We start from the raw sequence: 24,628 nt of genomic DNA, 5'->3' as shown, positions 1-24,628 counted from the left end.
TTCTGAAAACTAGAGATCTAGGGGAATCCAAGGAGGGGTGACTTGCGGGGCTCGGACCAGGTTCTGTTACCCAGAATCCTTTGCAAACCTCAAAATTTGGCAAAAAAACGCATGTTCCTCACATTTCTGTAGCAGAAAGTTCTGGAATCTGAGAGGAGCCACAAATTTCCTTCCACCCAGCGTTCCCCCACGTCTCCCGATAAAAATGATACCTCACTTGTGTGGGTAGGCCTAGCGCCTGCGACAGGAAACGCCCCAAAGCTCAACGTGGACACATCCAAATTTTTGGAAGAAAACAGAGGTGTTTTTTGCGAAGTGCCTACCTGTAGATTTTGGCGTCTAGCTCAGCCGGCACCTAGGGAAACCTACCAAACCTGTGCATTTCTGAAAACTAGAGACCTAGGGGAATCCAAAGAGGGGTGACTTGCGGGGCTCGGACCAGGTTCTGTTACCCAGAATCCTTTGCAAACCTCAAAATTTGGCTAAAAAAACGCATGTTCCTCACATTTCTGTAGCAGAAAGTTCTGGAATCTGAGAGGAGCCACAAATTTCCATCCACCCAGCGTTCCCCCAAGTCTCCCGATAAAAATTATACCTCACTTGTGTGGGTAGGCCTAGCCCCCGCGACAGGAAACGCCCCAAAACGCAACGTGGACACATCCCATTTTTTGAAAGAAAACAGTGCCTACCTGTGGATTTTGGCCTGTAGCTCAGCCGGCACTTAGGGAAACCTACCAAACCTGTGCATTTCTGAAAACTAGAGACCTAGGGGAATCCAAGATGGGGTGACTTGCGGGGCTCGGACCAGGTTCTGTTACCCAGTATCCTTTGCAAACCTCAAAATTTGGCTAAAAAAACACATGTTACTCACATTTTTGTGGCAGGAAGTTCTGGAATCTGAGAGGAGCCACAAATTTCCTTCCACCCAGCGTTCCCCCAAGTCTCCCGATAAAAATGATACCTCACTTGTGTTGGTAGGCCTAGCGCCCGCAACAGGAAACGCCCCAAAGCGCAACGTGGACACATCCAAATTTTTGGAAGAAAACAGAGGTGTTTTTTGCGAAGTGCCTACCTGTAGATTTTGGCCTCTAGCTCAGCCGGCACCTAGGGAAACCTACCAAACCTGTGCATTTCTGAAAACTAGAGACCTAGGGGAATCCAAGGAGGGGTGACTTGCGGGGCTCGGACCAGGTTCTGTTACCCAGAATCCTTTGCAAACCTCAAAATTTGGCTAAAAAAACGCATGTTCCTCACATTTCTGTGGCAGAAAGTTCTGGAATCTGAGAGGAGCCACAAATTTCCTTCCACCCAGCGTTCCCCCAAGTCTCCCGATAAAAATGATACCTCACTTGTGTGGGTAGGCCTAGCGCCTGCGACAGGAAACGCCCCAAAGCTCAACGTGGACACATCCAAATTTTTGGAAGAAAACAGAGGTGTTTTTTGCGAAGTGCCTACCTGTAGATTTTGGCGTCTAGCTCAGCCGGCACCTATGGAAACCTACCAAACCTGTGAATTTCTGAAAACTAGAGACCTAGGGGAATCCAAGGAGGGGTGACTTGCGGGGCTCGGACCAGGTTCTGTTACCCAGAATCCTTTGCAAACCTCAAAATTGGCTAAAAAAACACATGTTCCTCACATTTCTGTGGCAGAAAGTTCTGTAATCTGAGAGGAGCCACAAATTTCCTTCCACCCAACGTTCCCCCAAGTCTCCTGATAAAAATGATACCTCACTTGTGTGGGTAGTCCTAGCGCCCGCGACAGGAAACGCCCCAAAGCGCAACGTGGACACATCCAAAATTTTGGAAGAAAACAGAGGTGTTTTTTGCGAAGTGCCTATCTGTAGATTTTGGCCTCTAGCTCAGCCGGCACCTAGGGAAACCTACCAAACCTGTGAATTTCTGAAAACTAGAGACCTAGGGGAATCCAAGGAGGGGTGACTTGCGGGGCTCGGACCAGGTTCTGTTACCCAGAATCCTTTGCAAACCTCAAAATTTGGCTAAAAAAACACATGTTCCTCACATTTTTGTGGCAGAAAGTTCTGGAATCTGAGAGGAGCCACAAATTTCCTTCCACCCAGCGTTCCCCCAAGTCTCCCGATAAAAATGATACCTCACTTGTGGTGGTAGGCCTAGCGCCCGCAACAGGAAACGCCGCAAAGCGCAACGTGGACACATCCAAATTTTTGGAAGAAAACAGAGGTGTTTTTTGCGAAGTGCCTACCTGTAGATTTTGGCCTCTATCTCAGCTGGCACCTAGGGAAATCTACCAAACCTGTGCATTTCTGAAAACTAGAGACCTAGGGGAATCCAAGATGGGGTGACTTGTGGGGCTCGGACCAGGTTCTGTTACCCAGTATCCTTTGCAAACCTCAAAATTTGGCTAAAAAAACACATGTTCCTCACATTTTTGTGGCAGGAAGTTCTGGAATCTGAGAGGAGCCACAAATTTCCTTCCACCCAGCGTTCCCCCAAGTCTCCCGATAAAAATGATACCTCACTTGTGTTGGTAGGCCTTGCGCCCGCAACAGGAAACGCCCCAAAGCGCAACGTGGACACATCCAAATTTTTGGAAGAAAACAGAGGTGTTTTTTGCGAAGTGCCTACCTGTAGATTTTGGCCTCTAGCTCAGCCGGCACCTAGGGAAACCTACCAAACCTGTGCATTTCTGAAAACTAGAGACCTAGGGGAATCCAAGGAGGGGTGACTTGCGGGGCTCGGACCAGGTTCTGTTACCCAGAATCCTTTGCAAACCTCACAATGTGGCTAAAAAAACACATTTTCCTCACATTTCTGTGGCAGAAAGTTCTGGAATCTGAGAGGAGCCACAAATTTCCTTCCACCCAGCGTTCCCCCAAGTCTCCCGATAAAAATGATACCTCACTTGTGTGGGTAGGCCTAGCGCCTGCAACAGGAAACGCCCCAAAGCGCAACGTGGACACATCCAAATTTTTGGAAGAAAACAGAGGTGTTTTTTGCGAAGTGCCTACCTGTTGATTTTGGCATCTAGCTCAGCAGGCACCTAGGGACACCTACCAAACCTGTGCATTTCTGAAAACTAGAGACCTAGGGGAATCAAAGGAGGGGTGACTTGCGGGGCTCGGACCAGGTTCTGTTACCCAGAATCCTTTGCAAACCTCAAAATTTGGCTAAAAAAACACATGTTCCTCACATTTCTGTGGCAGAAAGTTCTGTAATCTGAGAGGAGCCACAAATTTCCTTCCACCCAGCGTTCCCCCAAGTCTCCCAATAAAAATGATGCCTCACTTGTGTGGGTAGGCCTAGCGCCCGCGACAGGAAACGCCCCAAAGCGCAACGTGGACACATCCAAAATTTTGAAAGAAAACAGAGGTGTTTTTTGCGAAGTGCCTACCTGTAGATTTTGGCGTCTAGCTCAGCCGGCACCTATGGAAACCTACCAAACCTGTGAATTTCTGAAAACTAGAGACCTAGGGGAATCCAAGGAGGGGTGACTTGCGGGGCTCGGACCAGGTTCTGTTACCCAGATTCCTTTGCAAACCTCAAAATTGGCTAAAAAAACACATGTTCCTCACATTTCTGTGGCAGAAAGTTCTGTAATCTGAGAGGAGCCACAAATTTCCTTCCACCCAACGTTCCCCCAAGTCTCCTGATAAAAATGATACCTCACTTGTGTGGGTAGGCCTAGCGCCCGCGACAGGAAACGCCCCAAAGCGCAACGTGGACACATCCAAAATTTTGGAAGAAAACAGAGGTGTTTTTTGCGAAGTGCCTATCTGTAGATTTTGGCCTCTAGCTCAGCCGGCACCTAGGGAAACCTACCAAACCTGTGAATTTCTGAAAACTAGAGACCTAGGGGAATCCAAGGAGGGGTGACTTGCGGGGCTCGGACCAGGTTCTGTTACCCAGAATCCTTTGCAAACCTCAAAATTTGGCTAAAAAAACGCATGTTCCTCACATTTCTGTGGCAGAAAGTTCTGGAATCTGAGAGGAGCCACAAATTTCCTTCCACCCAGCGTTCCCCCAAGTCTCCCGATAAAAATTATACCTCACTTGTGTGGGTAGGCCTAGCCCCCGCGACAGGAAATGCCCCAAAACGCAACGTGGACACATCCCATTTTTTTAAAGAAAACAGTGCCTACCTGTGGATTTTGGCCTGTAGCTCAGCCGGCACCTAGGGAAACCTACCAAACCTGTGCATTTCTGAAAACTAGAGACCTAGGGGAATCCAAGATGGGGTGACTTGCGGGGCTCGGACCAGGTTCTGTTACCCAGAATCCTTTGCAAACCTCAAAATTTGGCTAAAAAAACACATGTTCCTCACATTTTTGTGGCAGAAAGTTCTGGAATCTGAGAGGAGCCACAAATTTCCTTCCACCCAGCGTTCCCCCAAGTCTCCCGATAAAAATGATACCTCACTTGTGGTGGTAGGCCTAGCGCCCGCAACAGGAAACGCCGCAAAGCGCAACGTGGACACATCCAAATTTTTGGAAGAAAACAGAGGTGTTTTTTGCGAAGTGCCTACCTGTAGATTTTGGCCTCTATCTCAGCTGGCACCTAGGGAAATCTACCAAACCTGTGCATTTCTGAAAACTAGAGACCTAGGGGAATCCAAGATGGGGTGACTTGTGGGGCTCGGACCAGGTTCTGTTACCCAGTATCCTTTGCAAACCTCAAAATTTGGCTAAAAAAACACATGTTCCTCACATTTTTGTGGCAGGAAGTTCTGGAATCTGAGAGGAGCCACAAATTTCCTTCCACCCAGCGTTCCCCCAAGTCTCCCGATAAAAATGATACCTCACTTGTGTTGGTAGGCCTAGCGCCCGCAACAGGAAACGCCCCAAAGCGCAACGTGGACACATCCAAATTTTTGGAAGAAAACAGAGGTGTTTTTTGCGAAGTGCCTACCTGTAGATTTTGGCCTCTAGCTCAGCCGGCACCTAGGGAAACCTACCAAACCTGTGCATTTCTGAAAACTAGAGACCTAGGGGAATCCAAGGAGGGGTGACTTGCGGGGCTCGGACCAGGTTCTGTTACCCAGAATCCTTTGCAAACCTCACAATGTGGCTAAAAAAACACATTTTCCTCACATTTCTGTGGCAGAAAGTTCTGGAATCTGAGAGGAGCCACAAATTTCCTTCCACCCAGCGTTCCCCCAAGTCTCCCGATAAAAATGATACCTCACTTGTGTGGGTAGGCCTAGCGCCTGCAACAGGAAACGCCCCAAAGCGCAACGTGGACACATCCAAATTTTTGGAAGAAAACAGAGGTGTTTTTTGCAAAGTGCCTACCTGTAGATTTTGGCATCTAGCTCAGCAGGCACCTAGGGACACCTACCAAACCTGTGCATTTCTGAAAACTAGAGACCTAGGGGAATCAAAGGAGGGGTGACTTGCGGGGCTCGGACCAGGTTCTGTTACCCAGAATCCTTTGCAAACCTCAAAATTTGGCTAAAAAAACACATGTTCCTCACATTTCTGTGGCAGAAAGTTCTGTAATCTGAGAGGAGCCACAAATTTCCTTCCACCCAGCGTTCCCCCAAGTCTCCCAATAAAAATGATGCCTCACTTGTGTGGGTAGGCCTAGCGCCCGCGACAGGAAACGCCCCAAAGCGCAACGTGGACACATCCAAAATTTTGAAAGAAAACAGAGGTGTTTTTTGCGAAGTGCCTACCTGTAGATTTTGGCCTCTAGCTCAGCCGGCACCTAGGGAAACCTACCAAATCTGTGAAGTTCTGAAAACTAGAGACCTACGGGAATCCAAGGAGGGGTGACTTGCGGGGCTCGGACCAAGTTCTGCTACCCAGAATCCTTTGCAAACCTCAAAACTTGGCTAAAAAAACACATGGTCCTCACATTTCTGTGGCAGAAAGTTCTGGAATCTGAGAGGAGCCACAAATTTCCTTCCACCCAGCGTACCCCTAAGTCTCCCAATCAAAATTATACCTCACTTGTGTGGGTAGGCCTAGCGTCCGCGACAGGAAACGCCCCAAAGCGCAACGTGGACACATCCAAATTTTTGGAAGAAAACAGAGGTGTTTTTTTTCCGAAGTGCCTACCTGTAGATTTTGGCCTCTAACTCAGCCGGCACCTAGGGAAACCTACAAAACCTGTGAAGTTCTGAAAACTAGAGACCTACGGGAATCCAAGGAGGGGTGACTTGCGGGGCTCGGACCATGTTCTGTTACCCAGAATCCTTTGCAAACCTCAAAATTTGGCTAAAAAAACACATGGTCCTCACATTTCTGTGGCAGAAAGTTCTGGAATCTGAGAGGAGCCACAAATTTCCTTCCACCCAGCGTTCCCCCAAGTCTCCCGATAAAAATTATACCTCACTTGTGTGGGTAGGCCTAGCGTCCGCGACAGGAAACGCCCCAAAGCGCAACGTGGACACATCCAAAATTTTGGAAGAAAACAGAGGTGTTTTTTGCGAAGTGCCTACCTGTAGATTTTGGCCTCTAGCTCAGCCGGCACCTAGGGAAACCTACCAAACCTGTGCATTTCTGAAAACTAGAGATCTAGGGGAATCCAAGGAGGGGTGACTTGCGGGGCTCGGACCAGGTTCTGTTACCCAGAATCCTTTGCAAACCTCAAAATTTGGCAAAAAAACGCATGTTCCTCACATTTCTGTAGCAGAAAGTTCTGGAATCTGAGAGGAGCCACAAATTTCCTTCCACCCAGCGTTCCCCCACGTCTCCCTATAAAAATGATACCTCACTTGTGTGGGTAGGCCTAGCGCCTGCGACAGGAAACGCCCCAAAGCTCAACGTGGACACATCCAAATTTTTGGAAGAAAACAGAGGTGTTTTTTGCGAAGTGCCTACCTGTAGATTTTGGCGTCTAGCTCAGCCGGCACCTAGGGAAACCTACCAAACCTGTGCATTTCTGAAAACTAGAGACCTAGGGGAATCCAAGGAGGGGTGACTTGCGGGGCTCGGACCAGGTTCTGTTACCCAGAATCCTTTGCAAACCTCAAAATTGGCTAAAAAAACACATGTTCCTCACATTTCTGTGGCAGAAAGTTCTGGAATCTGAGAGGAGCCACAAATTTCCTTCCACCCAGCGTTCCCCCAAGTCTCCCGATAAAAATTATACCTCACTTGTGTGGGTAGGCCTAGCGCCTGCGACAGGAAACGCCCCAAAGCTCAACGTGGACACATCCAAATTTTTGGAAGAAAACAGAGGTGTTTTTTGCGAAGTGCCTACCTGTAGATTTTGGCCTCTAGCTCAGCCGGCAACTAGGGAAACCTACCAAACCTGTGCATTTCCGAAAACTAGAGTCCTAGGGGAATTAAAGGAGGGGTGACTTGCGGGGCTCGGACCAGGTTCTGTTACCCAGTATCCTTTGCAAACCTCAAAATTTGGCTAAAAAAACACATGTTCCTCACATTTTTGTGGCAGGAAGTTCTGGAATCTGAGAGGAGCCACAAATTTCCTTCCACCCAGCGTTCCCCCAAGTCTCCCGATAAAAATGATACCTCACTTGTGTTGGTAGGCCTAGCGCCCGCAACAGGAAACGCCCCAAAGCGCAACGTGGACACATCCAAATTTTTGGAAGAAAACAGAGGTGTTTTTTGCGAAGTGCCTACCTGTAGATTTTGGCCTCTAGCTCCGCAGGCACCTAGGGAAACCTACCAAACCTGTGCATTTCTGAAAACTAGAGACCTAGGGGAATCAAAGGAGGGGTGACTTGCGGGGCTCGGACCAGGTTCTGTTACCCAGAATCCTTTGCAAACCTCAAAATTTGGCTAAAAAAACGCATGTTCCTCACATTTCTGTGGCAGAAAGTTCTGGAATCTGAGAGGAGCCACAAATTTCCTTCCACCCAGCGTTCCCCCAAGTCTCCCGATAAAAATGATACCTCACTTGTGTGGGTAGGCCTAGCGCCTGCGACAGGAAACGCCCCAAAGCTCAACGTGGACACATCCAAATTTTTGGAAGAAAACAGAGGTGTTTTTTGCGAAGTGCCTACCTGTAGATTTTGGCGTCTAGCTCAGCCGGCACCTATGGAAACCTACCAAACCTGTGAATTTCTGAAAACTAGAGACCTAGGGGAATCCAAGGAGGGGTGACTTGCGGGGCTCGGACCAGGTTCTGTTACCCAGAATCCTTTGCAAACCTCAAAATTGGCTAAAAAAACACATGTTCCTCACATTTCTGTGGCAGAAAGTTCTGTAATCTGAGAGGAGCCACAAATTTCCTTCCACCCAACGTTCCCCCAAGTCTCCTGATAAAAATGATACCTCACTTGTGTGGGTAGGCCTAGCGCCCGCGACAGGAAACGCCCCAAAGCGCAACGTGGACACATCCAAAATTTTGGAAGAAAACAGAGGTGTTTTTTGCGAAGTGCCTATCTGTAGATTTTGGCCTCTAGCTCATCCGGCACCTAGGGAAACCTACCAAACCTGTGAATTTCTGAAAACTAGAGACCTAGGGGAATCCAATGAGGGGTGACTTGCGGGGCTCGGACCAGGTTCTGTTACCCAGAATCCTTTGCAAACCTCAAAATTTGGCTAAAAAAACGCATGTTCCTCACATTTCTGTGGCAGAAAGTTCTGGAATCTGAGAGGAGCCACAAATTTCCTTCCACCCAGCGTTCCCCCAAGTCTCCCTATAAAAATTATACCTCACTTGTGTGGGTAGGCCTAGCCCCCGCGACAGGAAATGCCCCAAAACGCAACGTGGACACATCCCATTTTTTTAAAGAAAACAGTGCCTACCTGTGGATTTTGGCCTGTAGCTCAGCCGGCACCTAGGGAAACCTACCAAACCTGTGCATTTCTGAAAACTAGAGACCTAGGGGAATCCAAGATGGGGTGACTTGCGGGGCTCGGACCAGGTTCTGTTACCCAGAATCCTTTGCAAACCTCAAAATTTGGCTAAAAAAACACATGTTCCTCACATTTTTGTGGCAGAAAGTTCTGGAATCTGAGAGGAGCCACAAATTTCCTTCCACCCAGCGTTCCCCCAAGTCTCCCGATAAAAATGATACCTCACTTGTGGTGGTAGGCCTAGCGCCCGCAACAGGAAACGCCGCAAAGCGCAACGTGGACACATCCAAATTTTTGGAAGAAAACAGAGGTGTTTTTTGCGAAGTGCCTACCTGTAGATTTTGGCCTCTATCTCAGCTGGCACCTAGGGAAACCTACCAAACCTGTGCATTTCTGAAAACTAGAGACCTAGGGGAATCCAAGATGGGGTGACTTGTGGGGCTCGGACCAGGTTCTGTTACCCAGTATCCTTTGCAAACATCAAAATTTGGCTAAAAAAACACATGTTCCTCACATTTTTGTGGCAGGAAGTTCTGGAATCTGAGAGGAGCCACAAATTTCCTTCCACCCAGCGTTCCCCCAAGTCTCCCGATAAAAATGATACCTCACTTGTGTTGGTAGGCCTAGCGCCCGCAACAGGAAACGCCCCAAAGCGCAACGTGGACACATCCAAATTTTTGGAAGAAAACAGAGGTGTTTTTTGCGAAGTGCCTACCTGTAGATTTTGGCCTCTAGCTCAGCCGGCACCTAGGGAAACCTACCAAACCTGTGCATTTCTGAAAACTAGAGACCTAGGGGAATCCAAGGAGGGGTGACTTGCGGGGCTCGGACCAGGTTCTGTTACCCAGAATCCTTTGCAAACCTCAAAATTTGGCTAAAAAAACGCATGTTCCTCACATTTCTGTGGCAGAAAGTTCTGGAATCTGAGAGGAGCCACAAATTTCCTTCCACCCTGCGTTCCCCCAAGTCTCCCGATAAAAATGATACCTCACTTGTGTTGGTAGGCCTAGCGCCCGCGACAGGAAACGCCCCAAAGCGCAACGTGGACACATCCAAAATTTTGGAAGAAAACAGAGGTGTTTTTTGCGAAGTGCCTATCTGTAGATTTTGGCCTCTAGCTCAGCCGGCACCTAGGGAAACCTACCAAACCTGTGAATTTCTGAAAACTAGAGACCTAGGGGAATCCAAGGAGGGGTGACTTGCGGGGCTCGGACCAGGTTCTGTTACCCAGAATCCTTTGCAAACCTCAAAATTTGGCTAAAAAAACGCATGTTCCTCACATTTCTGTGGCAGAAAGTTCTGGAATCTGAGAGGAGCCACAAATTTCCTTCCACCCAGCGTTCCCCCAAGTCTCCCGATAAAAATTATACCTCACTTGTGTGGGTAGGCCTAGCCCCCGCGACAGGAAATGCCCCAAAACGCAACGTGGACACATCCCATTTTTTTAAAGAAAACAGTGCCTACCTGTGGATTTTGGCCTGTAGCTCATCCGGGATCTAGGGAAACCTACCAAACCTGTGCATTTCTGAAAACTAGAGACCTAGGGGAATCCAAGATGGGGTGACTTGCGGGGCTCGGACCAGGTTCTGTTACCCAGAATCCTTTGCAAACCTCAAAATTTGGCTAAAAAAACACATGTTCCTCACATTTTTGTGGCAGAAAGTTCTGGAATCTGAGAGGAGCCACAAATTTCCTTCCACCCTGCGTTCCCCCAAGTCTCCCGATAAAAATGATACCTCACTTGTGTTGGTAGGCCTAGCGCCCGCAACAGGAAACGCCCCAAAGCGCAACGTGGACACATCCAAATTTTTGGAAGAAAACAGAGGTGTTTTTTGCGAAGTGCCTACCTGTAGATTTTGGCCTCTAGCTCAGCCGGCACCTAGGGAAACCTACCAAACCTGTGCATTTCTGAAAACTAGAGACCTAGGGGAATCCAAGGAGGGGTGACTTACGGGGCTCGGACCAGGTTCTGTTACCCAGAATCCTTTGCAAACCTCAAAATGTGGCAAAAAAACGCATGTTCCTCACATTTCTGTAGCAGAAAGTTCTGGAATCTGAGAGGAGCCACAAATTTCCTTCCACCCAGCGTTCCCCCACGTCTCCCGATAAAAATGATACCTCACTTGTGTGGGTAGGCCTAGCGCCTGCGACAGGAAACGCCCCAAAGCTCAACGTGGACACATCCAAATTTTTGGAAGAAAACAGAGGTGTTTTTTGCGAAGTGCCTACCTGTAGATTTTGGCGTCTATCTCAGCCGGCACCTAGGGAAACCTACCAAACCTGTGCATTTCTGAAAACTAGAGACCTAGGGGAATCCAAAGAGGGGTGACTTGCTGGGCTCGGACCAGGTTCTGTTACCCAGAATCCTTTGCAAACCTCAAAATTTGGCTAAAAAAACGCATGTTCCTCACATTTCTGTGGCAGAAAGTTCTGGAATCTGAGAGGAGCCACAAATTTCCTTCCACCCAGCGTTCCCCAAAGTCTCCCGATAAAAATTATACCTCACTTGTGTGGGTAGGCCTAGCCCCCGCGACAGGAAACGCCCCAAAACGCAACGTGGACACATCCCATTTTTTTTAAAGAAAACAGTGCCTACCTGTGGATTTTGGCCTGTAGCTCAGCCGGCACTTAGGGAAACCTACCAAACCTGTGCATTTCTGAAAACTAGAGACCTAGGGGAATCCAAGATGGGGTGACTTGCGGGGCTCGGACCAGGTTCTGTTACCCAGTATCCTTTGCAAACCTCAAAATTTGGCTAAAAAAACACATGTTACTCACATTTTTGTGGCAGGAAGTTCTGGAATCTGAGAGGAGCCACAAATTTCCTTCCACCCAGCGTTCCCCCAAGTCTCCCGATAAAAATGATACCTCACTTGTGTTGGTAGGCCTAGCGCCCGCAACAGGAAACGCCCCAAAGCGCAACGTGGACACATCCAAATTTTTGGAAGAAAACAGAGGTGTTTTTTGCGAAGTGCCTACCTGTAGATTTTGGCCTCTAGCTCAGCCGGCACCTAGGGAAACCTACCAAACCTGTGCATTTCTGAAAACTAGAGACCTAGGGGAATCCAAGGAGGGGTGACTTGTGGGGCTCGGACCAGGTTCTGTTACCCAGAATCCTTTGCAAACCTCAAAATTTGGCAAAAAAAACGCATGTTCCTCACATTTCTGTGGCAGAAAGTTCTGGAATCTGAGAGGAGCCACAAATTTCCTTCCACCCAGCGTTCCCCCAAGTCTCCCGATAAAAATGATACCTCACTTGTGTGGGTAGGCCTAGCGCCTGCGACAGGAAACGCCCCAAAGCTCAACGTGGACACATCCAAATTTTAGAAGAAAACAGAGGTGTTTTTTGCGAAGTGCCTACCTGTAGATTTTGGCGTCTAGCTCAGCCGGCACCTATGGAAACCTACCAAACCTGTGAATTTCTGAAAACTAGAGACCTAGGGGAATCCAAGGAGGGGTGACTTGCGGGGCTCGGACCAGGTTCTGTTACCCAGAATCCTTTGCAAACCTCAAAATTGGCTAAAAAAACACATGTTCCTCACATTTCTGTGGCAGAAAGTTCTGTAATATGAGAGGAGCCACAAATTTCCTTCCACCCAACGTTCCCCCAAGTCTCCTGATAAAAATGATACCTCACTTGTGTGGGTAGGCCTAGCGCCCGCGACAGGAAACGCCCCAAAGCGCAACGTGGACACATCCAAAATTTTGGAAGAAAACAGAGGTGTTTTTTGCGAAGTGCCTATCTGTAGATTTTGGCCTCTAGCTCAGCCGGCACCTAGGGAAACCTACCAAACCTGTGAATTCCTGAAAACTAGAGACCTAGGGGAATCCAAGGAGGGGTGACTTGAGGGGCTCGGACCAGGTTCTGTTACCCAGAATCCTTTGCAAACCTCAAAATTTGGCTAAAAAACGCATGTTCCTCACATTTCTGTGGCAGAAAGTTCTGGAATCTGAGAGGAGCCACAAATTTCCTTCCACCCAGCGTTCCCCCAAGTCTCCCGATAAAAATTATACCTCACTTGTGTGGGTAGGCCTAGCCCCCGCGACAGGAAATGCCCCAAAACGCAACGTGGACACATCCCATTTTTTTAAAGAAAACAGTGCCTACCTGTGGATTTTGGCCTGTAGCTCAGCCGGCACCTAGGGAAACCTACCAAACCTGTGCATTTCTGTAAACTAGAGACCTAGGGGAATCCAAGATGGGGTGACTTGCGGGGCTCGGACCAGGTTCTGTTACCCAGAATCCTTTGCAAACCTCAAAATTTGGCTACAAAAACACATGTTCCTCACATTTTTGTGGCAGAAAGTTCTGGAATCTGAGAGGAGCCACAAATTTCCTTCCACCCAGCGTTCCCCCAAGTCTCCCGATAAAAATGATACCTCACTTGTGTTGGTAGGCCTAGCGCCCGCAACAGGAAACGCCCCAAAGCGCAACCTGGACACATCCAAATTTTTGGAAGAAAACAGAGGTGTTTTTTGCGAAGTGCCTACCTGTAGATTTTGGCCTCTAGCTCAGCCGGCACCTAGGGAAACCTACCAAACCTGTGCATTTCTGAAAACTAGAGACCTAGGGGAATCCAAGGAGGGGTGACTTGCGGGGCTCGGACCAGGTTCTGTTACCCAGAATCCTTTGCAAACCTCAAAATTTGGCTAAAAAAACACATATTCCTCACATTTCTGTGGCAGAAAGTTCTGTAATCTGAGAGGAGCCACAAATTTCCTTCCACCCAACGTTCCCCCAAGTCCCCTGATAAAAATGATACCTCACTTGTGTGGGTAGGCCTAGCGCCCGCGACAGGAAACGCCCCAAAGCGCAACGTGGACACATCCAAAATTTTGGAAGAAAACAGAGGTGTTTTTTGCGAAGTGCCTACCTGTAGATTTTGGCATCTAGCTCAGCCGGCACCTAGGGAAACCTACCAAACCTGTGAATTTCTGAAAACTAGAGACCTAGGGGAATCCAAGGAGGGATGACTTGCGGGGCTCGGACCAGGTTCTGTTACCCAGAATCCTTTGCAAACCTCAAAATTTGGCTAAAAAAACGCTTTTTCCTCACATTTCTGTGGCAGAAAGTTCTGGAATCTGAGAGGAGCCACAAATTTCCTTCCACCCAGCGTTCCCCCAAGTCTCCCGATAAAAATGATACCTCACTTGTGTGGGTAGGCCTAGCCCCCGCGACAGGAAATGCCCCAAAACGCAACGTGGACACATCCCATTTTTTTAAAGAAAACAGTGCCTACCTGTGGATTTTGGCCTGTAGCTCAGCCGGCACCTAGGGAAACCTACCAAACCTGTGCATTTCTGAAAACTAGAGACCTAGGGGAATCCAAGATGGGGTGACTTGCGGGGCTCGGACCAGGTTCTGTTACCCAGAATCCTTTGCAAACCTCAAAATTTGGCTAAAAAAATACATGTTCCTCACATTTTTGTGGCAGAAAGTTCTGGAATCTGAGAGGAGCCACAAATTTCCTTCCACCCAGCGTTCCCCCAAGTCTCCCGATAAAAATGATACCTCACTTGGGTTGGTAGGCCTAGCGCCCGCAACAGGAAACGCCCCAAAGCGCAACGTGGACACATCCAAATTTATGGAAGAAAACAGAGGTGTTTTTTGCGAAGTGCCTACCTGTAGATTTTGGCCTCTACCTCAGCCGGCACCTAGGGAAACCTACCAAACCTGTGCATTTCTGAAAACTAGAGACCTAGGGGAATTCAAGGAGGGGTGACTTGCGGGGCTCGGACCAGGTTCTGTTACACAGAATCCTTTGCAAACCTCAAAATTTGGCTAAAAAAACACATGTTCCTCACATTTCTGTGGCAGAAAGTTCTGTAATCTGAGAAGAGCCACAAATTTCCTTCCACCCAGCGTTCCCCCAAGTCTCCCGATAAAAATGATACCTCACTTGTGTGGGTAGGCCTAGCGCCTGCGACAGGAAACGCCCCAAAGCTCAACGTGGACACATCCAAATTTTTGGAAGAAAACAGAGGTGTTTTTTGCGAAGTGCCTACCTGTAGATTTTGGCCTCTAGCTCAGCCGGCACCTAGGGAAACCTAGCAAACCTGTGCATTTCCGAAAACTAGAGTCCTAGGGGAATCAAAGGAGGGGTGACTTGCGGGGCTCGGACCAGGTTCTGTTACCCAGAATCCTTTGCAAACCTCAAAATGTGGCTAAAAAAACACATTTTCCTCACATTTCTGTGGCAGAAAGTTCTGGAATCTGAGAGGAGCCACAAATTTCCTTCCACCCAGCGTTCCCCCAAGTCTCCCAATAAAAATGATACCTCACTTGTGTGGGTAGGCCTAGCGTCCGCGACAGGAAACGCCCCAAAGCGCAACGTGGACACATCCAAATTTTTGGAAGAAAACAGTCGTGTTTTTGCCAAGTGCCTACCTGTAGATTTTGTCCTCTAGCTCAGCCGGCACCTAGGGAAACCTAACAAACCTGTGCATTTATGAAAACTAGAGACCTAGGGGAATCCAAGGAGGGGTGACTTGCGGGGCTCGGACCAGGTTCTGTTACCCAGAATCCTTTGCAAACCTCAAAATTTGGCTAAAAAAACACATGTTCCTCACATTTTTGTGGCAGAAAGTTCTGGAATCTGAGAGGAGCCACAAATTTCCTTCCACCCAGCGTTCCCCCAAGTCTCCCGATAGAAATGATTCCTCACTTGTGTTGGTAGGCCTAGCGCCCGCAACACGAAACGCCCCAAAGCGCAACGTGGACACATCCAAATTTTTGGAAGAAAACAGAGGTGTTTTTTGCGAAGTGCCTACCTGTAGATTTTGGCCTCTAGCTCAGCCGGCACCTAGGGAAACCTACCAAACCTGTGCATTTCTGAAAACTAGAGACCTAGGGGAATCCAAGGAGGGGTGACTTGCGGGGCTCGGACCAGGTTCTGTTACCCAGAATCCTTTGCAAACCTCAAAATTTGGCTAAAAAAACACATGTTCCTCACATTTCTGTGGCAGAAAGTTCTGTAATCTGAGAGGAGCCACAAATTTCCTTCCACCCAGCGTTCCCCCAAGTCTCCCGATAAAAATTATACCTCACTTGTGTGGGTAGGCCTAGCGCCTGCGACAGGAAACGCCCCAAAGCTCAACGTGGACACATCCAAATTTTTGGAAGAAAACAGAGGTGTTTTTTGCGAAGTGCCTACCTGTAGATTTTGGCCTCTAGCTCAGCCGGCACCTAGGGAAACCCACCAAACCTGTGCATTTCCGAAAACTAGAGTCCTAGGGGAATCAAAGGAGGGGTGACTTGCGGGGCTCGGACCAGGTTCTGTTACCCAGAATCCTTTGCAAACCTCAAAATGTGGCTAAAAAAACAAATTTTCCTCACATTTCTGTGGCAAAAAGTTCTGGAATCTGAGAGGAGCCACAAATTTCCTTCCACCCAGAGTTCCCCCAAGTCTCCCAATAAAAATGATACCTCACTTGTGTGGGTAGGCCTAGCGCCCGCGACAGGAAACGCCCCAAAGCGCAACGTGGACACATCCAAATTTTTGGAAGAAAACAGAGGTGTTTTTGCCAAGTGCCTACCTGTAGATTTTGTCCTCTAGCTCAGCCGGCACCTAGGGAAACCTACCAAACCTGTGCATTTATGAAAACTAGAGACCTAGGGGAATCCAAGGAGGGGTGACTTGCGGGCCTCGGACCAGGTTCTGTTACCCAGAATCCTTTGCAAACCTCAAAATTTGGATAAAAGAACACATGTTCCTCACATTTCTGTGGCAGAAAGTTCTGGAATCTGAGAAGAGCCACAAATTTCCTTCCACCCAGCGTTCCCCCAAGTCTCCCGATAAAAATGATACCTCACTTGTGTGGGTAGGCCTAGCGCCTGCAACAGGAAACGCCCCAAAGAGCAACGTGGACACATCCAAATTTTTGGAAGAAAACAGAGGTGTTTTTTGCGAAGGGCCTACCTGTAGATTTTGGCCTCTAGCTCAGCCGGCTCCTAGGGAAACCTACCAAACCTGTGCATTTCTGAAAACTAGAGACCTAGGGGAATCCAAGGAGGGGTGACTTGCGGGGCTCGGACCAGGTTCTGTTACCCAGAATCCTTTGCAAACCTCAAAATTTGGCTAAAAAAACACATGTTCCTCACATTTCTGTGGCAGAAAGTTCTGTAATCTGAGAGGAGCCACAAATTTCCTTCCACCCAGCGTTCCCCCAAGTCTCCCGATAAAAATTGTACCTCACTTGTGTGGGTAGGCCTAGCGCCTGCGACAGGAAACGCCCCAAAGCTCAACGTGGACACATTCAAATTTTTGGAAGAAAACAGAGGTGTTTTTTGCGAAGTGCCTACCTGTAGATTTTGGCCTCTAGCTCAGCCGGCACCTAGGGAAACCCACCAAACCTGTGCATTTCCGAAAACTAGAGTCCTAGGGGAATCAAAGGAGGGGTGACTTGCGGGGCTCGGACCAGGTTCTGTTACCCAGAATCCTTTGCAAACCTCAAAATGTGGCTAAAAAAACAAATTTTCCTCACATTTCTGTGGCAAAAAGTTCTGGAATCTGAGAGGAGCCACAAATTTCCTTCCACCCAGAGTTCCCCCAAGTCTCCCAATAAAAATGATACCTCACTTGTGTGGGTAGGCCTAGCGCCCGCGACAGGAAACGCCCCAAAGCGCAACGTGGACACATCCAAATTTTTGGAAGAAAACAGAGGTGTTTTTGCCAAGTGCCTACCTGTAGATTTTGTCCTCTAGCTCAGCCGGCACCTAGGGAAACCTACCAAACCTGTGCATTTCTGAAAACTAGAGACCTAGGGGAATCCAAGTAGGGGTGACTTGCGGGGCTCGGACCAGGTTCTGTTACCCAGAATCCTTTGCAAACCTCAAAATTTGGCTAAAAAAACACATGGTCCTCACATTTCTGTGGCAGAAAGTTCTGGAATCTGAGAGGAGCCACAAATTTCCTTCCACCCAGCGTTCCCCCAAGTCTCCCGATAAAAATTATACCTCACTTGTGTGGGTAGGCCTAGCGCCCGCAAAGGAAACGCCCCAAAGCGCAACGTGGACACATCCAAATTTTTGGAAGAAAACAGAGGTGTATTTTGCGAAGTGCCTACCTGTAGATTTTGGCCTCTAGCTCAGCCGCACCTAGGGAAACCTACCAAACCTGTGCATTTCTGAAAACTATAGACCTAGGGGAATCAAAGGAGGGGTGACTTGCGGGGCTCGGACCAGGTTCTGTTACCCAGAATCCTTTGCAAACCTCACAATGTGGCTAAAAAAACACATTTTCCTCACATTTCTGTGGCAGAAAGTTCTGGAATCTGAGAGGAGCCACAAATTTCCTTCCACCCAGCGTTCCCCCAAGTCTCCCGATAAAAATGATACCTCACTTGTGTGGGTAGGACTAGCGCCTGCAACAGGAAACGCCTCAAAGCGCAACGTGGACACATCCAAATTTTTGGAAGAAAACAGAGGTGTTTTTTGCGAAGTGCCTACCTGTAGATTTTGGCCTCTAGCTCAGCAGGCACCTAGGGAAACCTACCAAACCTGTGCATTTCTGAAAACTAGAGACCTAGGGGAATCAAAGGAGGGGTGACTTGCGGGGCTCGGACCAGGTTCTGTTACCCAGAATCCTTTGCAAACCTCAACATTTGGCTAAAAAAACACATGGTCCTCACATTTCTGTGGCAGAAAGTTCTGGAATCTGAGAGGAGCCACAAATTTCCTTCCACCCAGCGTTCCCCCAAGTCTCCCGATAAAAATGATACCTCACTTGTCTGGGTAGGCCTAGCGTCCGCGACAGGAAACGCCCCAAAGCGCAACGTGGACACATCCAAAATTGTGGAAGAAAACAGAGGTGTTTTTTGCGAAGTGCCTACCTGTAGATTTTGTCCTCTAGCTCAGCCGGCACCTAGGGAAACCTACCAAACCTGTGCATTTCTGAAAACTAGAGATCTAGGGGAATCCAAGGAGGGGTGACTTGCGGGGCTCGGACCAGGTTCTGTTACCCAGAATCCTTTGCAAACCTCAAAATGTGGCTAAAAAAACGCATGTTCCTCACATTTCTGTGGCAGAAAGTTCTGGAATCTGAGAGGAGCCACAAATTTCCTTCCACCCAGCATTCCCCCAAGTCTCCCGATAAAAATGATACCTCACTTGTGTGGGTAGGCCTAGCCCCCGCGACAGGTAATGCCCCAAAACGCAACGTGGACACATCCCATTTTTTTAAAGAAAACAGTGCCTACCTGTGGATTTTGGCCTGTAGCTCAGCCGGCACCTAGGGAAACCTACAAAACCTGTGCAATTCTGAAAACTAGAGACCTAGGGGAATCCAAGATGGGGTGTCTTGCGGGGCTCGGACCAGGTTCTGTTACCCAGAATCCTTTGCAAACCTCAAAATTTGACTAAAAAAACACATGTTCCTCACATTTCTGTGGCAGAAAGTTCTGTAATCTGAGAGGAGCCACAAATTTCCTTCCACCCAGCGTTCCCCCAAGTCTCCCGATAAAAATGATACCTCACTTGTGTGGGTAGGCCTAGCGCCTGCGACAGGAAACGCCCCAAAGCTCAACGTGGACACATCCACATTTTTGGAAGAAAACAGAGGTGTTTTTTGCGAAGTGCCTACCTGTAGATTTTGGCCTCTAGCTCAGCCGGGACCTAGGGAAACCTACCAAACCTGTGCATTTCCGAAAACTAGAGTCCTAGGGGAATTAAAGGAGGGGTGACTTGCGGGGCTCGGACCAGGTTCTGTTACCCAGAATCCTTTGCAAACCTCAAAATTTGGCTAAAAAAACACATGTTCCTCACATTTCTGTGGCAGAAAGTTCTGGAATCTGAGAGGAGCCACAAATTTCCTTCCACCCAGCGTTTTCCCAAGTCTCCCGATAAAAATGATACCTCACTTGTGTGGGTAGGCCTAGCGCCTGCAACAGGAAACGCCCCAAAGCGCAACGTGGACACATCCAAAATTTTGGAAGAAAACAGAGGTGTTTTTTGCGAAGTGCCTACCTGTAGATTTTGGCCTCTAGCTCAGCCGGCACCTAGGGAAACCTACCAAACCTGTGAAGTTCTGAAAACTAGAGACCTACGGGAATCCAAGGAGGGGTGACTTGCGGGGCTAGGACCAGGTTCTGTTACCCAGAATCCTTTGCAAACCTCAAAATTTGGCTACAAAAAACACATGGTCCTCACATTTCTGTGGCAGAAAGTTCTGGAATCTGAGAGGAGCCACAAATTTCCTTCCACCCAGCGTTCCCCCAAGTCTCCCGATAAAAATTGTACCTCACTTGTGTGGGTAGGCCTAGCGCCTGCGACAGGAAACGCCCCAAAGCTCAACGTGGACACATCCAAATTTTTGGAAGAAAACAGAGGTGTTTTTTGGGAAGTGCCTACCTGTAGATTTTGGCCTCTAGCTCAGCCGGCACCTAGGGAAACCTACCAAACCTGTGCATTTCTGAAAACTAGAGATCTAGGGGAATCCAAGGAGGGGTGACTTGCGGGGCTCGGACCAGGTTCTGTTACCCAGAATCCTTTGCAAACCTCAAAATGTGGCTAAAAAAACGCATGTTCCTCACATTTCTGTGGCAGAAAGTTCTGGAATCTGAGAGGAGCCACAAATTTCCTTCCACCCAGCGTTCCCCCAAGTCTCCCGATAAAAATTATACCTCACTTGTGTGGGTAGGCCTAGCGCCTGCGACAGGAAACGCCCCAAAGCTCAACGTGGACACATCCAAATTTTTGGAAGAAAACAGGTGTTTTTTGCGAAGTGCCTACCTGTAGATTTTGGCCTCTAGCTCAGCCGGCACCTAGGGAAACCTACCAAACCTGTGCATTTCCGAAAACTAGAGTCCTAGGGGAATTAAAGGAGGGGTGACTTGCGGGGCTCGGACCAGGTTCTGTTACCCAGAATCCTTTGCAAACCTCAAAATTTGGCTAAAAAAACACATGTTCCTCACATTTCTGTGGCAGAAAGTTCTGGAATCTGAGAGGAGCCACAAATTTCCTTCCACCCAGCGTTTTCCCAAGTCTCCCGATAAAAATGATACCTCACTTGTGTGGGTAGGCCTAGCGTCCGCGACAGGAAACGCCCCAAAGCGCAACGTGGACACATCCAAAATTTTGGAAGAAAACAGAGGTGTTTTTTGCGAAGTGCCTACCTGTAGATTTTGGCCTCTAGCTCAGCCGGCACCTAGGGAAACCTACAAAACCTGTGAAGTTCTGAAAACTAGAGACCTACGGGAATCCAAGGAGGGGTGACTTGCGGGGCTCGGACCATGTTCTGTTACCCAGAATCCTTTGCAAACCTCAAAATTTGGCTAAAAAAACACATGGTCCTCACATTTCTGTGGCAGAAAGTTCTGGAATCTGAGAGGAGCCACAAATTTCCTTCCACCCAGCGTTTTCCCAAGTCTCCCGATAAAAATTATACCTCACTTGTGTGGGTAGGCCTAGCGCCTGCAACAGGAAACGCCCCAAAGCGCAACGTGGACACATCCAAAATTTTGGAAGAAAACAGAGGTGTTTTTTGCGAAGTGCCTACCTGCAGATTTTGGCCTCTAGCTCAGCCGGCACCTAGGGAAACCTACCAAACCTGTGAAGTTCTGGAAACTAGAGACCTACTGGAATCCAAGGAGGGGTGACTTGCGGGGCTCTGACCAGGTTCTGTTACCCAGAATCCTTTGCAAACCTCAAAATTTGGCTAAAAAAACGCATGTTCCTCACATTTCTGTGGCAGAAAGTTCTGGAATCTGAGAGGAGCCACAAATTTCCTTCCACCCAGCGTTCCCCCAAGTCTCCCGATAAAAATTATACCTCACTTGTGTGGGTAGGCCTAGCCCCCGCGACAGGAAATGCCCCAAAACGCAACGTGGACACATCCCATTTTTTTAAAGAAAACAGTGCCTACCTGTGGATTTTGGCCTGTAGCTCAGCCGGCACCTAGGGAAACCTACCAAACCTGTGCATTTCTGAAAACTAGAGACCTAGGGGAATCCAAGGAGGGGTGACTTGCGGGGCTCGGACCAGGTTCTGTTACCCAGAATCCTTTGCAAACCTCAAAATTGGCTAAAAAAACACATGTTCCTCACATTTCTGTGGCAGAAAGTTCTGGAATCTGAGAGGAGCCACAAATTTCCTTCCACCCAGCGTACCCCTAAGTCTCCCAATAAAAATTATACCTCACTTGTGTGGGTAGGCCTAGCGTCCGCGACAGGAAACGCCCCAAAGCGCAACGTGGACACATCCAAAATTTTGGAAGAAAACAGAGGTGTTTTTTGCGAAGTGCCTACCTGTAGATTTTGGCCTCTAGCTCAGCCGGCACCTAGGGAAACCTACAAAACCTGTGAAGTTCTGAAAACTAGAGACCTACGGGAATCCAAGGAGGGGTGACTTGCGGGGCTCGGACCATGTTCTGTTACCCAGAATCCTTTGCAAACCTCAAAATTTGGCTAAAAAAACACATGGTCCTCACATTTCTGTGGCAGAAAGTTCTGGAATCTGAGAGGAGCCACAAATTTCCTTCCACCCAGCGTTTTCCCAAGTCTCCCGATAAAAATTATACCTCACTTGTGTGGGTAGGCCTAGCGCCTGCAACAGGAAACGCCCCAAAGCGCAACGTGGACACATCCAAAATTTTGGAAGAAAACAGAGGTGTTTTTTGCGAAGTGCCTACCTGTAGATTTTGGCCTCTAGCTCAGCCGGCACCTAGGGAAACCTACCAAACCTGTGAAGTTCTGGAAACTAGAGACCTACGGGAATCCAAGGAGGGGTGACTTGCGGGGCTCTTACCAGGTTCTGTTACCCAGAATCCTTTGCAAACCTCAAAATTTGGCTAAAAAAACGCATGTTCCTCACATTTCTGTGGCAGAAAGTTCTGGAATCTGAGAGGAGCCACAAATTTCCTTCCACCCAGCGTTCCCCCAAGTCTCCCGATAAAAATTATACCTCACTTGTGTGGGTAGGCCTAGCCCCCGCGACAGGAAATGCCCCAAAACGCAACGTGGACACATCCCATTTTTTTAAAGAAAACTGTGCCTACCTGTGGATTTTGGCCTGTAGCTCAGCCGGCACCTAGGGAAACCTACCAAACCTGTGCATTTCTGAAAACTAGAGACCTAGGGGAATCCAAGGAGGGGTGACTTGCGGGGCTCGGACCAGGTTCTGTTACCCAGAATCCTTTGCAAACCTCAAAATTGGCTAAAAAAACACATGTTCCTCACATTTCTGTGGCAGAAAGTTCTGTAATCTGAGAGGAGCCACAAATTTCCTTCCACCCAGCGTTCCCCCAAGTCTCCCAATAAAAATGATACCTCACTTGTGTTGGTAGGCCTAGCGCCCGCAACAGGAAACGCCCCAAAGCGCAACGTGGACACATCCAAATTTATGGAAGAAAACAGAGGTGTTTTTTGCGAAGTGCCTACCTGTAGATTTTGGCCTCTAGCTCAGCCGGCACCTAGGGAAACCTACCAAACCTGTGCATTTCTGAAAACTAGAGTCCTAGGGGAATTCAAGGAGGGGTGACTTGCGGGGCTCGGACCAGGTTCTGTTGCCCAGAATCCTTTGCAAACCTCAAAATTTGGCTAAAAAAACACATGTTCCTCACATTTCTGTGGCAGAAAGTTCTGTAATCTGAGAAGAGCCACAAATTTCCTTCCACCCAGCGTTCCCCCAAGTCTCCCGATAAAAATGATACCTCACTTGTGTGGGTAGGCCTAGCGCCTGCGACAGGAAACGCCCCAAAGCTCAACGTGGACACATCCAAATTTTTGGAAGAAAACAGAGGTGTTTTTTGCGAAGTGCCTACCTGTAGATTTTGGCCTCTAGCTCAGCCGGCACCTAGGGAAACCTACCAAACCTGTGCATTTCCGAAAACTAGAGTCCTAGGGGAATCAAAGGAGGGGTGACTTGCGGGGCTCGGACCAGGTTCTGTTACCCAGAATCCTTTGCAAACCTCAAAATGTGGCTAAAAAAACACATTTTCCTCACATTTCTGTGGCAGAAAGTTCTGGAATCTGAGAGGAGCCACAAATTTCCTTCCACCCAGCGTTCCCCCAAGTCTCCCAATAAAAATGATACCTCACTTGTGTGGGTAGGCCTAGCGCCCGCGACAGGAAACGCCCCAAAGCGCAACGTGGACACATCCAAATTTTTGGAAGAAAACAGTCGTGTTTTTGCCAAGTGCCTACCTGTAGATTTTGTCCTCTAGCTCAGCCGGCACCTAGGGAAACCTACCAAACCTGTGCATTTATGAAAACTAGAGACCTAGGGGAATTCAAGGAGGGGTGACTTGCGGGGCTCGGACCAGGTTCTGTTACCCAGAATCCTTTGCAAACCTCAAAATTTGGCTTTAAAAAAACACATGTTCCTCACATTTTTGTGGCAGAAAGTTCTGGAATCTGAGAGGAGCCACAAATTTCCTTCCACCCAGCGTTCCCCCAAGTCTCCCGATAGAAATGATACCTCACTTGTGTTGGTAGGCCTAGCGCCCGCAACACGAAACGCCCCAAAGCGCAACGTGGACACATCCAAATTTTTGGAAGAAAACAGAGGTGTTTTTTGCGAAGTGCCTACCTGTAGATTTTGGCCTCTAGCTCAGCCGGCACCTAGGGAAACCTACCAAACCTGTGCATTTCTGAAAACTAGAGACCTAGGGGAATCCAAGGAGGGGTGACTTGCGGGGCTCGGACCAGGTTCTGTTACCCAGAATCCTTTGCAAACCTCAAAATTTGGCTAAAAAAACACATGTTCCTCACATTTCTGTGGCAGAAAGTTCTGTAATCTGAGATGAGCCACAAATTTCCTTCCACCCAGCGTTCCCCCAAGTCTCCCGATAAAAATTATACCTCACTTGTGTGGGTAGGCCTAGCGCCTGCGACAGGAAACGCCCCAAAGCTCAACGTGGACACATACAAATTTTTGGAAGAAAACAG

Source organism: Pleurodeles waltl, chromosome 8 (genome assembly GCF_031143425.1).
Source record: "Pleurodeles waltl isolate 20211129_DDA chromosome 8, aPleWal1.hap1.20221129, whole genome shotgun sequence".
NCBI classification, from domain to species: domain Eukaryota; kingdom Metazoa; phylum Chordata; class Amphibia; order Caudata; family Salamandridae; genus Pleurodeles; species Pleurodeles waltl.
This window is presented reverse-complemented; position numbering follows the sequence as displayed.